The sequence below is a fragment of the Aegilops tauschii genome, chromosome 7, assembly GCF_002575655.3.
Source record: "Aegilops tauschii subsp. strangulata cultivar AL8/78 chromosome 7, Aet v6.0, whole genome shotgun sequence".
Lineage (NCBI taxonomy): Eukaryota > Viridiplantae > Streptophyta > Magnoliopsida > Poales > Poaceae > Aegilops > Aegilops tauschii.
Genome location: NC_053041.3, coordinates 606,926,782 through 606,938,519, shown reverse-complemented (window position 1 = coordinate 606,938,519; position 11,738 = coordinate 606,926,782). Strand labels below are relative to the sequence as shown.

The 11,738-nt window shown below is 43.8% G+C and overlaps 1 long non-coding RNA gene across 1 annotated transcript; it reads left to right on the top strand.

Annotated features, from left to right (window-relative positions):
• Positions 1-437: 437 nt before the first annotated feature.
• Positions 438-6,633, top strand: LOC123494754 (uncharacterized). Its single transcript, XR_006666573.1, has 3 exons — positions 438-915; positions 996-1,165; positions 6,265-6,633. It is a non-coding gene; the product is annotated as an uncharacterized lncRNA (long non-coding RNA).
• The last annotated feature ends 5,105 nt before the right edge of the window (positions 6,634-11,738 follow it).

Genomic DNA, 11,738 nt, shown 5'->3' with positions numbered 1-11,738 from the left:
TTTGTACAATCTGCAGAGGAGTTCTACATTATTTCATTAGTCAATTTACAGCATGTCAAATGGAGCATCTTATTTAGGGGTAAAATCAACTTCCCTCTGAAGTCTGCTGCTGGTCACACTCTTTTATATGATGGTCTGACCTGGTCACTCTCTTTCGACAGTCGATACATATTTTCTCTTGGGTAATTTGCTTCACCTAAGCTTCAGTAGCACTTTCTATCATGTATTGTGATTCACCTTTAATGTTAGTCTTTTGTGCATGGCCCCTTGAGTTCATGCTATCAATTTTTCTTTCTCACTGTAAGGTAGTCTGACCTGACCTGTTTGTGTCATCTGAAAAGGGGATTTTCCTTTTCTTTTTTAAAAAAATATATATTATTTTTAGTTGTATATTATAAAAGGATTGGGCATGGAGGGTTCAGATCCACATGCAAGTGTTTGTGTATATACTGTATCTCTGTATATCTTTCCAAATTCCATCTTGCCTTACCATATATTTTTAAAAGAACGATTGTTTTGTGAGTTATCCGTGTACTTGTGTTATGTTGTCACTGACCATGAGTATATAACAATTTGTTGGACAAAACTATTCTTGTGGTTTGTGCCAAGGTTGGGCACCATCTTAAAATATAAAATGATAACGTTGCCAAACATTTTTATGTTGAAGGACCAACAAGAAAGGATTTCTTCCGGCAGCATAACAAAGAACCCATTGGGTGGATGCAATACCCAAATGCATTTTTCACTAAATCTTTTTAATTAACTAATTACAGTGGCAGAGCTAGATGGGGGGATAGCTCGAGAGGCAAAGGGCCAATACATTAATTCCTGAGCGGTCCAAAAACTATAATTTGTTGAACTAAGCACCCCAAGAGATTTTTTATTCACCCATTTTGTCAAGGTTGGGGGTTTAATGTAAGTTTCTCTGCTATTAAAACTGCAACTTTCCATACTGATTCTATCCATGATTAAGTTTTGGGTGTGGGCACCGGCAGGAGATCAAGCACTCCGTCCTCTGCCAGGTCGCCGCTGCCGCCGGGGACATGGACGTGCACGTGGGTCCGTCAGTCGCTGGCAAACGAGGTCGCGTCCGCGCGGAGCACCGCTCTCCTCCCTGCTGCCAGCGACGCCCTCCTGTCTCCTCTGCACCAGTCTACTCCTTGATGTCTCTCTCCCTCTCAATCTATTCTTTTTGTTGTTTGTTTTCCCTATCTCACATAGGAAAGCTCTTGAACCACCAGAACGCTGAATCATGTGCATATTTGCTACCCTAGGAAAGAAGGATATAAAACTGAACTACAAACATCTGTAGTAGAGCATCCAGCATAAAGGGTTGTGGATGTCCCATTGCTGCACGAACTGAACCAAGGATGTTTAGCAACTAAGTTCCTTTTTTGTGGCATCAACACGAGGATGAGATTCATAATTGAGAGCATCATGTGTTCATAATATATATTTGGTGGTAGCAACTGAACCAAGGATGCTCATGGCAAGTTTTATTGCAATATAAATCATTTGGTTTGGAAACACACCTGCTAAAAAAATAGATTGATCTTTTCTTAAATTAAGGGAGCGCCTGGAGCTCAGCTGAATGAGATATAGTTATGTCTCATTCAGCTGATGTCAGGCTGACATCATCCCGTTTGTTGGCTGCCCGCTTTGCCCATATTGTTTTACTGTGGGTTGGGGTTGTGCGTTGTTGGGCTCGGTAAGATGGGCTGGCATGGGGTGCATTGTGTGGCGCTCCAAGACGTGCTTTTGTTTTCTCCTTTTGTTTGTTCTTTCTTTGTAATTTTGTGAACAAATAGGCCACAACTATTTTACGTATAAGCCTTTGTATGTACGTACTTTATTGCTAGGCTGAATGTGTTATGTGGAACGAGAGCATGCGGTAGGAGAACACACGTATATTCCCCGGCAAAAAAAAACAAACGTATATTCTTAACAAAAAAGGAGAGGATATGCACGGGATGATAGAGGGACATGCACCGTATTCCGACTTTGGGTGAGGTTTTTTCTTTTCTTTTTTCATTTCGCCAGTAGGAAGCGTTTGGCGCACAGGCCATGCCCGGTCTTGTGCCTCAGCTTGTTTAATATTTCTGAAAAATATATTAAACAAATTGCTTATGAAATGTTAGATGGCTAAAATTAAGGAAAAGTATTATACACCGGTAAATTAAAAAAAATAGGTTCGAACTTAAAAAAATGGTCTTCAAGTATTTAAAAACATGTCACCGTGTATTAAAAATTTATTCATCATGTATTTACAAAGTGTTACCGGGTATTAAAAAACCATTCGTTGAAAAAAATCACGACATGTTTCTAAGGATATTAGTTTGCATATTTGAAAGAAAATAATGCCGCACATTTAGAAATTATTCACGAAAATGGTTATAGTGTATTCGAAACTGTTCACTTCATGTTTGGAAAATGTCGTCGTGTATTTATGAATGTTCACCACATGTATAAAAAATATTAGTGAATCGGAAAAAAATAGTTGTTAATTCAAAAAATGTTCAAGACAAATGTTCATCATGCATTTAAAAAAATGTTCAATGTTTGTCAAAAAAATGTTCCCGTGTATACAGAAAGATATACAGTGTGTATTACAAAAGTGAACATGTACTTGAAAAAATACAACTATGTAGGGGTACTGGGTTCGGAACGAGTTGCGTGCCGAGATTAGACATGCAACTATGTCATGCATGAGTTGCATGTGTTGGCTTGGAAATGCAACTGGGTCAGGAGGGTTTACATGTTGGGATTGGACATGGAACTAGAGGTCGAGGCAAGTTGTGTGTTACAAAATAAAGCACAAGCCTTGTTGCGAGTGAAAGGGTGGGCTTGCAACTAGGAGAACTACGAGCTGAGTTACGAGTTGAGGATGGACTTACAGCTGGGACAACTACAAACTATGAGACCAGTTGCGAGTGAAGGGTCGACTTGCAACTGGGATAAAACAAACTACGGTCCTAGTTGCGAGTTCAAGGATGGACTTGCAACTAGGATGAAAGACAAAACCACAGGCCCAGTTGCGAGTCAAGGATGGGCTTGAAACTGGGATAAAAAAACTACAAACCTAGTTGCGAGTCGAGGGTGCACTTGTAACTGAGACAAGTATATAAAACTACGATACATGTTACGAGTTGAGGCTGGACTTGCAACTGAGATGAAAAACAAAACACATCCCAGTTGCGAGTCGAGGGTAGACTTGCAACTGGGACATCAACAAACTATGGGACCAGCGAATCGAGGGTGGACTTGCAATTAAGACAACTGCGAAAAAATGACTCAGTTGTGAGTCAAGGGTCAACTTGCAACTATGATGAAACAAACTACGGTCCCAGTTGCAAGTCTAGGGTTGACTTGCAACTGGGATGAAAAACAAAACAGGTGCCTAGTTGCAAGTCGAGGGTGAGCTTGCAACTGGGAGAACTATGAGCCCAATTACGAGTCCAAGTTGAACTTGCAACTAGGACAACTACAAAATTACAAGCCCAGTTGCGAGACAAGGGTCGACTTGCAACTGGGATGAAACAAGTGCACTCCCAATTGCGAGTCAATGGTGGACTTGCAAATGAGATGAAAGACAAAACACAGGCCCAGTTGCGGGTTCAAAGGTGGGCTTGCAACTCGGAGGGTGGGCTTGCACCTCAGAAACTACGAGCCCAATTGCGAGTCAATGGTGGACTTGCAACTGGGACAACTACGAAACTACGAGCCCGGTTGCGAGTTAAGGGTCGACTTGCAACTGGGATGAAACAAGCTATGAGCTTGGTCCAATGAAAAGGTAGACTTGCAACTGGGATGAAACAAAACACATGCTCTAGTTGTGAGTAGAGGGTGAGCTTGCAACTTGGACAACTACGAGCCTAGTTTTGAGTCGAGAGGGACTTGCACCTGGGACAACTATGAAACTACAAGTCAGTTATGAGTCAAGGTCGACTTGCAACTGGGATGAAACAAGCTATGGGCCCAGTTGCGAGTTAAGGGTGGACTTGCAACTGAGATGAAAAACAAAACACATGCTCCAGTTGCGGGTCAAGGGTGGGCTTGCAAGTCTGACAATTACGAGCCTAGTAGTGAGTCGGGGTGGACTTGCACCTAGGACAACTACGAAACTACGAGCCTAGTTGCGAGTCAAGAGTCGACTTGCAACTAGGATGATACAAACTACATGCCCACTTGCGTGTCAATGGTGGACTTGCAACTGGGATGAAAAACAAAAACACATGCTCCAGTTGCGAGTCGATGGTGGACTTGCACCTGAGACAACATACGAAAATACGAGCCCAGTTGCGAGTCAATGGTCGATTTGTAACTAGGATGAAACAAACTACATGCTAGTTGTATGTCAAGGGTGGACCTATAACTGGGATGAAAAATAAAACACATGCAAAATAACCAGGGTCAAAGATCGGTCAGTGAGAAGATGGGGGATAAGCTTCATAGTTGAGCCCCCAAAACGACAACACATATAGGCCAATGTGAAAATAAATGTGAGAAGATGACGACACAAAACAAATGGGACAAGAGGACGCGCGACAAAAAAGAACAAGCTGACATGAGTGTGCATGATCGAGTTTGTGCAAACATTAAATAAAACAAACCAGTCAATTAATTATAGACTTAGATGAGCTAAAACTTATCTAGATTAGATTTAGCAAATATGAAAACGAAAAAACTAGTTACACTCCTCTCTAGCTACACGGTCAAACCAAAATAAAAGAAAACAAGGAATAAAAAGACACGTGTCCCTCCAAAAAAAGCTAAGCCCACAAAAAAATCAATACACTAAACATAATAACTACTCACTCAAAATTGTCATATCGGGTTTCACTGTTTCACGAGGAACAAACAGAAAACACGACCCAAGGACAATGAGCACTTAGAAGCACGTGTATCTAACGGGATATGAGTTAGATGGAACATTGTTAACTCATTTACATAATAATTAGCAAACCAATTCGAAACAGCACCTCAGATCGCGTCACAAAAACGCTCAACAAAAGATACATGCGCAAATAGATCGACAAGTAGACACAAAACACACGACGCGACACAGAGCGCGCGTGACAAAATAACCCGCAATCAAGATTTGCACAATATTTAAAGCGAACAAATGACAGAGTGAAAACAAGTTCATGAATTATAAACGAATAAATAAATAATAAAATAAAACATAAAAATAGAAAAGGTGAAAATAGAAAATAGAAAATATAAATAAAAACAAAAACAAAAAATCATGAATTTAAAATAGTTCACAATTTAAAATAAAGAATGAATAGAAAAAATAAAATAAAAAGGAAAATAAAACGGAAACAAAAAATAACAAATACTAGGAGTCAAATGAGAGTGTAGAAAAATGAGAGGAACTAGGACTGAATGCAGCACAGACTTGTGAAAAGAAATAGAAAAAGTCAATCGACCTCACACTTGCAACGACCTTCAAGAGCATAGGCTTGCGAAAACTAACGGAGCGACCTCGCACTAGCAACGACCCGCACACAAGCACAGCTAGCAACGACTCGGACACAGGCACAGAGCGAGACAACGCAGCAATCAGACAATTGCGTTTTGCACGAATATTAAAGACAGATGATCCAACGGTTCTGGACTATTTCAATCTAGATGAAATAGCAAACCTGTACAATAAATAGTCCATCGTTGAACCAGTGAAAAAAAAGATATTACAAAGAAAGGCCTGCCGGCCTTCACCGCAAAAAAAAAAAGCAAAACAAAGAAAGGCCTGTCGGCCTGGCAACGAATGACTACAACACAAAATTGCAGAGAGCCCGATACAAAAGCAGCCACACGCGAAAATGTACGAATCTTAGGGTATATATACATCCAACGGTCACAAAAGTGAATGAGACATAACTAAAACTCATCTAGCTGAGTTTTAGCAAATCCGTACTATTAAACCAGTTGTCCTTTGTATTATATCTGAGATCCATCAGACTATATCTGATTTTAGTGGTATACTCCCTCCCTTCCTAAATATAAGTCTTTTTAGAGATTTCAATATAGACTACATACGAAGCAAAATGAGTGAATCTACACTCTAAACTATGTCTATATACATATGTATGTAGTTTATATTGGAATCTCTAAAAGGACTTATATTTAAGAACAGAGGGAGTAGAAATCAAAATTGGTTTATTCACTCTTTGTTAAGCACTTGTCTCTAGATGACACATTTGATTGTTCTGGTGTTCCGTTTTATGTGGTTTGATATTATCAACCTAATTCGGTCTTTTGCAGATTATTTACAAAAGAAAATGATTGGGTGAAGAGTTGAAGGCCTGAAACCAAATGTTCCTAATCAGGAAGTTGACCCGCACAACTCCTCTGAAACAAGGCCAACCCTATGTGCAAAGATTTAAAGATCGTAAATATGTTTAATGTGGTCCAATATCGTATAGCACTATATTGCTTCATGCAGACCCTTTTTATCATTCATTTTTATTATTTAAATCTCTATATGGCCGTCATAGATGCTGCTATTACATGGATTTATTACTATTTTTCATGTGTTCTTGTAAATAGAACTCACTCATATATTTATTTGTCTACGGAGAGAGTAGTATAAAGTAAGCTTCATTTACATGGAAGTTAATTAATCTCAATATGAATTCAGAATTCAGTATCCACACGAATTTCATAGGATGCTTTGATCAAGACGTGCGTTGCACGTGTATGTTAGTAGTATATAGCAAAGGAAAACAAGGAAGGAAGGCAATCGCGCGCGTACGTGAGTCATCAAAACTCAAGTCAACCAAAGCATGGCTGCGTCGCTCCTCGCTGCTTCTCCCTCGTTGCTCTGCTTTTTTTTTCGTTTTTCTCCAGTCGAGACGGGAACTTCATTTTTTTTCATCTCACAATAAGTACTCCATCTCCCCTTAATAAAACTAATAATAGTAAGTACTCTATCTGTGTAGCATAAAAAAAAGTACTCTATCTATCTATGTATAAGAAAAAGAAAGAGAGAGATAAACGCACGGCCAAACAAACCTTAGTAGACTTGGGGTTTCGTCTCTTTTTTCCTTTCCACACACTGCAATGAATACACCGGCCGTCCGAAACGAAAGCGAACGGACGGACGGGTAGAAACAACACAAGAATGAATGATAAAAAAATAAACACACGATGATACCTTAGACGACCTCCCTCCATGGCGTTGTCGGTGCAGCATCCCGGAAGAGACACATGAGTGTTAGAGTAGTCATTATGGTATACGACTTCTAGTCCAAGTCAGTTTTGTATCCCTACTTTAAATCAGTTTGTACCCTCTTATATATTTTTGTATGCCGCATCAAATCATCAATAAGCAACCGTTTTATTCAGCTTTCATGGTATCAGATACCGGTCCCAGGGTTTAGGGTATGGCTCCGCCAACGCCACCGCCGCCGCCGCCGCCCGGCTACTTCGAGCGCCGGGCCGCACTCATCGCCAAGGCTGCCAACGCCGCGGCCGCTTCTCTCTCGGCCCTCACCATAGCTTCACAAAACTACCCTGCACCCATCCTCGCCGCACCAATATCTCTTGCTGACACAATCTCCGACGTCAGCCCCTACATCCCCATAGTTCTTGATCTCGCCGCCCACAACTACTACCATTGGAGACATCTCTGCGATCTCCACCTCGGCCGCTGCAACCTGCGCTCGCATGTCGCCGCCAACTGTCTTCCCCGCCCCAACGATCCGCAATGGTTGAAAGACGATCTCGCGATCGTCCAGTGGTTCTACACCCGCATCACCACCGAAATCTTCAACATGCTTGATCACGACGGCGCCACCGCTGCCAACATCTGGCACTCCCTCCGTCAGCTCTTCCAAAGCAACACCGACGCTCGGAAAAACGCTCTCCACACCGAGCTTCGCAATATGGTGCAAGGAGACGCCCCGGTGAACCTGTTCTGCCAACGCGTTAAGACCATTGGTGATGAGCTCCGCGAACTCGGCGATACAGTTAGTGACTCACAGCTAATCAATATCGTCGTCGTCGGCCTCAGCGAAGACTTTGACAAGCAAGCCTCGTTCATACCGATGATACGACCCCCTCCTACCTTCGCTGAAGTTCGTTCCTTGCTACAATTCGCGGCGGAAACACAAGCTCGCAAGGACTCTCGCCCCAAGGTCTTTCATGCTGCGGCTCATCCTCCTCTGCCATCTACACCAGCGCCGCCTTCCAGGCCGGCTCCTGCCGCCGGGCCGTCCGCATCGTCATCTGTTCAACCGCCCCCAGGCTGGCGTCCTAGTCCGAACTACCGTGGCAAAAACCCTATCTACAGGCCGCCGTCGACTCGTTCGGTTCCGCCTACGACATCACCAGCACCGAGTCCTGCACCACCCACCAGTGCTCCATCTGCGGTTGCATGGCGGCCTCCTCATGATCATTGGACGGGGCTTGGTCAAGCATGGCCCATGCCCTGATCCGCTCCATCCACCCTCGGTGCTCCGCCAGCATACTCAGGTGCCTGGCAACCCAGCCTTCGGCCGCCTACTGGTGCTCCCGGGGTTCTCAACCCCCGACAGCCGGCCAATGCCTATCACGCCGCCCCGACGTATGCTCCTTATGGCCATTACAGCACCGACGGCGGCGCCTACTACACACCTCAGCCGGCCGTGCTACCGACGCCACCCCCACCATAGTCGGCCAATGCCTACTACACTCCCAGCCGGCCCTACTGCCTTCACCATCGTATCCGCCGGCACTGCTTCCGACGCCACCCTCATCTGCGACGCCGAGCTGGGATCAAGCTGCCTTTCTCCAGGCCATGAATAACTTTGCTGCACAAGGAAACTCAGGTACGGATTGGATCTTTGATTCAGGGGCCTCTAGTCATATGTCTGCATCTAGTAATTGGTTATCTTCTTGCACTAAATCTCCTTTCCCTTCCATTATCCTTGGAGATGGATCATCTATTCCTATATATTATGTTGGTCAGGCTCAACTTCCCTCTTCCACCAAACCTCTTTTACTTCGCGATGTTCTAGTTGCACCCGCCCTCATTAAAAATCTTATCTCTGTTCGCCAATTTACTTGCGACAATCTAGTTTCGGCTGAATTTGACCCTTTTGGTTTATCTGTGAAGGATTACCTGACCAAGGCCGAGATCGCTCGCTTCAATAGCTCCGGTGATCTTTATTCTCTTAATGGAGTTCCTGCCGCCACCCCTCCAACATCCATGCTGGCCTCCGTCGATCTCTGGCATCGTCGCTTGGGCCATCCCAACCCCGCCGTCTTACCTTCTATGCTTAGTGAATTTACCATACCATGTAATAGGGACTCTCATAATTCTGCGTTTTGCGAGTCTTGTCAATTAGGCAAACATGTGCGTCTTCCCTTTAGTTCCTCTAGTTCTTGTAGCACTTATCCCGTTGAATTAATACATTGTGATTTATGGACCTCTCCCATTGCAAGTGTTTCGGGTTTTAAATACTACCTTGTTATCCTAGATGATTTCACCCACTTTGTCTGGACTTTTCCTCTACGCAACAAATCTGAGGTCCATTCTCTTTTCCTTAATTTTCAACGCTATGTGTCTGTTCACTTCTTCCTCCCAATTCGCTTTATCCAATGTGACAATGGTCGCGAGTTTGATAATATTAAAAATCGTACTTTCTTCTTACAACATGTCATCCTGCTTAGGTTCTCATGTCCCTACACCTCCCCTCAAAATGATAAAGCAGAACGCTCTCTTCGCACCCTCAATGATATAGTTCGCACTCTCCTCATTCAATCATCTATGCCTCCCAAGTTTTGGGCTGAAGCCCTACACATGGCCACCTTCCTTCTAAATATTCGACCTTCCAAAACTAAATCCAACACTCCCTATTATTCCCTCTTTCTTTCCCACCCCGATTACTCCGCGGTTCGTGTTTTCGGCTGTCTCTGTTTTCCCAATGCCTACGCCACTTCTGCAAATAAATTGTCACCACGCTCTATCCCATGTGCTTTTCTCGGCTTCTCTGACGAGCACAAAGGCTATCGCTGTCTCGACCTTCACACCGGACACGTTCATGTCTCTCGTCATGTCACGTTTGCTGAGCACATTTTTCCTTTCTCACAATGCACTACTACACCATCCAACACCCCTAGCTCCGCAAACACCCCCTCTACCCGTCCTTTCCAACTATATACTCCCCTACCTGCCGAACACAACTTATCACCACCACCATTAACACCCACCATAGCCAATCCCAACCATACACTCACCCCACCCGAGACGTCCCCAACACCCCTGACCCCTGCTCCCTCCCCAACACCCCCGGCCCCTACTCCCACTCCACCACCCAGCCCTGCTCCCACTCCACTACCCAGCCCTACTCCTTCGTCCGACTCTTCCGCTGCGCCGGACTCACCAGTACCCACCTTACCCCCTCGTGCTATTCCTACAACATCCCCGATTAATGATCATCGCATGCGTACTAGGGCCAAATCAGGATTTTATCAACCCCAAGACCGCCTAAACCTTCATACCTCCGTATCTCTCACTTCTCTTCCAAAGAATTACAAAACTGCTCTACTTGATCCCAATTGGGCCGTTGCCATGCAAGAAGAATATAATGCTTTACTTCAAAACAACACCTGGCAACTTGTTCCTCGTCCTCCCAATACAAATATTGTTTCTGGCAAATGGATTTTTCGCCAAAAGTTCCACTCCGATGGGAGCCTCTCACGATATAAAGCCAGGTGGGTTTGTCGTGGCTTTTCTCAGCAACAAGGAATTGATTACGAAGAAACCTTCTCTCCTGTTGTTAAACCTAGCACCATTCGCACCGTTCTTAGTGTTGCTGTCTCCTCTTCATGGCCCATTCACCAACTTGATGTTAAAAATGCTTTCCTCCATGGATCCCTTCAAGAAACTGTCTACTGCCAACAACCTCTGGGTTTTGAAAATCCATCCTTTCCAACTCATGTATGTCTTCTTCAGAAATCTCTCTACGGTCTTAAACAGGCCCCACGAGCTTGGTTTCAACGCTTCTCCTCCTTCATTCAAACAATAGGCTTCACTCCATCTCTCTCCGACACCTCTCTTTTTGTGTATCATCAAACTTCTGACACTGCCTATTTACTTCTCTATGTAGATGATATCATTCTTACCGCCTCCTCCCAAAAGTTCTTAGATCATATTGTCTCTCTTCTTAGATCTGAATTTTCTATGACTGACCTAGGACTACTTCATCATTTCTTAGGCATTGCCGTTGTTCGAGATTCCTCCAGCCTTTTTCTTTCCCAACGCCAGTATATTCTTGATCTTCTTAATCGTGCTGGTATGCTTGACTGTCAATCATCTCGCACTCCTGTCGATACTAGTTTTAAACTTTCGGCTACCGGTGAACCCTTTTCCGATCCTACTCTCTATCGTAGCCTAACAGGTGCTCTCCAATATCTCACCATTACTCGTCCTAAAATCTCTTTTGCTGTTCAACAAGCATGTCTCTATATGCATGATCCCCGGGTTCCTCACTATAATCATGTTAAACGCATTCTTCGGTATTTAAAAGGAACTCTCAATCATGGTCTCCACCTCAATAATTCTTCTCCAAACTCGCTTACCGCATACTCTGATGCAGACTGGGCTGGTTGTCCTGACACTCGAAGGTCCACTTCCGGTTTTTGTGTTTTTCTTGGTAACAATTTGATTTCTTGGTCTTCGAAAAGACAGGTTACAGTCTCACGTTCGTCGGCCGAGGCTGAGTATCGCGCTGTGGCACATGCCGTTGCAGATA